We start from the raw sequence: 3,494 nt of genomic DNA on the forward strand, positions 1-3,494 counted from the left end.
GCAAGGATGGAAGAAATGGACATTAAGCAGAAAAAAAAAAAATTTTGAAATTTTAAATGTGGACATTAAAATTGCTGAAGTTCTGGTATCATATTCTTGGGTTCTAACCTAATATTGCAAGTAGAGGAGATACTCTTTTAATTCTGGCAATCAATTTTCTCAGATATTTTTATAGATAATATTCTTTTCTACTCTAGGCACAAAGCCCGAAATTTTGGGGGTGGGGGCCAGTCAATTAGATCAACCCAGTACACAACTGGTACTTAATATATTGAATTATGTGTAGTATATGGTGTTTGTAACCATTCAATGACTTAGCTCTGTTCAGTTGTTTTTGACAGGAAGCTACTTTCACTATGTCTACAGAATTAGCTTTCTGCTGTATTTGCAAAATTAAACACTTAACAAATCAGTTTTAATTTGTGTGAGTATTGCTTTACCTGCTTCAGAGTGAATGAAGTTAGATAAACTTAATACTTTCTCTTACTAATTTAGAATTAGAATTAATTAGAAGCTATACTAAAGAAGCCTCGGTTCTATATTCCTATTTTCTGAATAGCAAGATGGTTTCTATTACTCAACAAATTACTTTTATTCATATGGAGTTCATTAAGAGAGCTGTGTAACGAAGAAAGGCTAGGTGAGAAGACTTCATGAAGTAGTGCAATATAGACTCTTGCTATTGAATAGATCCAAGCTTAGTTCTCTATTCAAATACTGCATTGTAATTGCTGTCTTTGGAATTTTAATACTTCGAATTATTGTTTTTACTAATCCTTACTTTGCAGATATTTGGGAAAATGAGTGGGGTTTTTTTTTTGTCTCTTTTAAGAAGTAAAAATAGAAGAAGAGAAGTTGTACATTTTTGTATAAAGTTTGCTTCATTTATTGTTTATCTTAATATATTCTGTATGAAGTTAAATTGTTGCTACAGATAGTCAAATGAAAATTTTACTAGTGGAAAATGACAAGATAATTCTTGAATTATGGCACAGTTCCAACAAGGTATAAAATTAAAAAAATTAGCTGTCTGTTGGTGAGAGTTTTACTTTATGTCATAGAAAATGTCAATTTGCTACTGCGGCAATTACTGTGAGCCAGACAAAATGTGAGCTAGGAAAAATACTCGTAAAGAACACCTTATTTTAATTACTGTCTGCCTAATTAAAAATAAACATATTACTATAGATGTAGGCATGGCTGTGTGGTAAGCAGCTTGCTTCCCAACCACATAATTCTGGGATCAGTCTCACTATGTGGCAGCTTGGGCAAGTGCCTTCTACTATAGCTTCAGTGTGTGGATTTGGTAGATGCAAAGTGAAAAAAAGCTTGTCATACATAGAGTAGGAGCACTCCGTCAGTTACAATGACAAGGGTCCCAGCTGATACGATCAATGAGACAGCTAGCACGCAAAATTAATGTACAAGTGGCTGAACACTCCACAGACAAGTGTATCCCTCACATAGTTCTCAGGGAGATTCAGCATGCAACAGAGTGTGACACAGCTGGCCCTTTGAAATACAGGTACTACTCATTTTTGCCAGCTGAGTGGACTGGAGCAACTTGAAATAAAGTGTCTTGCTCAAGGACACAACACTTTGCCGGGAATTGAACTCACGACCTTCCAATTGTGAGCCAAATGCCTTAACCACTAAGCCAGGCACCTTCACAGGCATATATATATATATTCTTATTTTTATTCATTTATTTATCCATATGATTGTAATTAATAAATAGATCTAATTGATGTTTGTAGGCTGATACTTGTCAACTAATTATCTTCTCCATTTTCTTCTTTGCCTTATAAATTCTGGGTAAATTTCTGTTTACCCTGACTCATACCTATTATTCAATTGTGCTATTACCTTACAACAGTATGTAGGATATCTATTATCCCTTAGATGGTTGTTTAACCTCTAGCTCATCATCATCACCGTTTAACGTCCGCTTTCCATGCTAGCATGGGTTGGACGATTTGACTGAGGACTGGTGAAACCGGATGGCAACACCAGGCTCCAATCTAATTTGGCAGAGTTTCTACAGAGTTTCTAACTCATATAAACGTATATATATCTATATCTATATCTATATCTAGGGAGAGCTGTGCAAGCTTTATACAGGGATGCGGTCAGTAAGGTGAGGGTTGACAACGAGTACAATGAAGAATTCTGGGTAGGGGTAGGGGTCCACCAAGGATCAGTCCTCAGCCCCCTCTTATTCATCATAATCCTCCAGGCAATAACAGAGGAATTCAAGTCAGGATGCCACTGGGAGCTCCTCTATGCTGATGACCTTGCTCTAATTGCTGAGTCACTATCAGAACTAGAGGAAAAGTTTCAGGTGTGGAAGCAAAGATTAGAATTGAAGGGCCTTAGAGTCAACCTAGCTAAAACCAAAGTCTTAATAAGTAGGAAGGCAGACAAACCACAAATCCCTTCAGGTAGATGGCCCTGCTCGATCTGTAGAAAAGACGTAGGTAAAAACTCCATTAGATGTACCCAGTGTAAGCTATGGACACATAAGAGGTGCAACAATATCAAAGGAAGGCTAACTGGGAAGATAGTTTTTGTATGTGGCAAATGCTCAGGTGCTATAAACACTAGAAATGTGCAGAGAACAGCTTCTGTCACATTCCAGGGAGAAAAACTAGAAGTAGTTGATAGTTTCCGTTACCTAGGGGATCAAGTCAGTAGTGGGAGTGGCTCTGAAAGTGTAGCTGCTAGAATAAGAATAGCCTGGGAAAAGTTCAGAGAGCTCTTACCTCTGCTGGTGACAAAGGGTCTCTCTCTCAGAGTAAAAGGCAGACTGTATGACGCATGTGTACGAACAGCCATGCTTCATGGCAGTGAAACATGGGCCGTGACTGCTGAGGACATGCATAAGCTTGCAAGGAATGAAGCCAGTATTCTCTACTGGATGTGTAATGTCAGTGTGCATACACAGCAGTGTGTAAGCACCATGAGAGAAATATTGGATTTAAGAAGCATCAGATGTGCTTGTGAAGACCTGTTGAGGCAAATGAAATGAAAATCAAAATCGATGATGTGGCCGATGACAGTATCACCTGATTAGCTAGCACTCGTGCCAGTGGAACGTTAAAAGCACCATCCGAGTGTGATCATTGCCAGGGCCGCTGATTAGCTCCCATGCCGGTGACATGTAAAAAGCACCATTTGAGCATGATCACTGCCAGCGTCGCCTTACTGGCACATGTGCTGGTGGCACGTGAAAAACAACATTCGAGCGTGGTTGTTGCCAGTGCTGCTGGATTGGCTCCTATGCAGGTAGCACGTAAAAAAAACACCTTTTGAGCATGGTCATTGCCAGAACCGCCTGACTGGCCCTCGTGCCGGTGGCACATAAAAGCACCCACTACACTCTCAGAGTGGTTGGCATTAAGAAGGGCATCCAGTTGTAGAAACTTTGCCAGATCAGATTGGAGCCTGGTGCAGCCTTCTGGCTTGCCGGTCCTCAGTCAAGCCGTCCAAGCCAT

The 3,494-nt window shown here is 39.6% G+C and overlaps 1 protein-coding gene across 1 annotated transcript in view; it reads left to right on the plus strand.

Moving 5' to 3' along the window:
• Nucleotides 1-3,494, plus strand: part of LOC106871216 (LETM1 domain-containing protein 1) — a 177,007-nt gene that overhangs the window by 4,742 nt on the left and 168,771 nt on the right. The window lies entirely within an intron of this gene.

The sequence above is a fragment of the Octopus bimaculoides genome, chromosome 2 (assembly GCF_001194135.2).
Source record: "Octopus bimaculoides isolate UCB-OBI-ISO-001 chromosome 2, ASM119413v2, whole genome shotgun sequence".
Classification (NCBI taxonomy): Eukaryota; Metazoa; Mollusca; class Cephalopoda; order Octopoda; family Octopodidae; genus Octopus; species Octopus bimaculoides.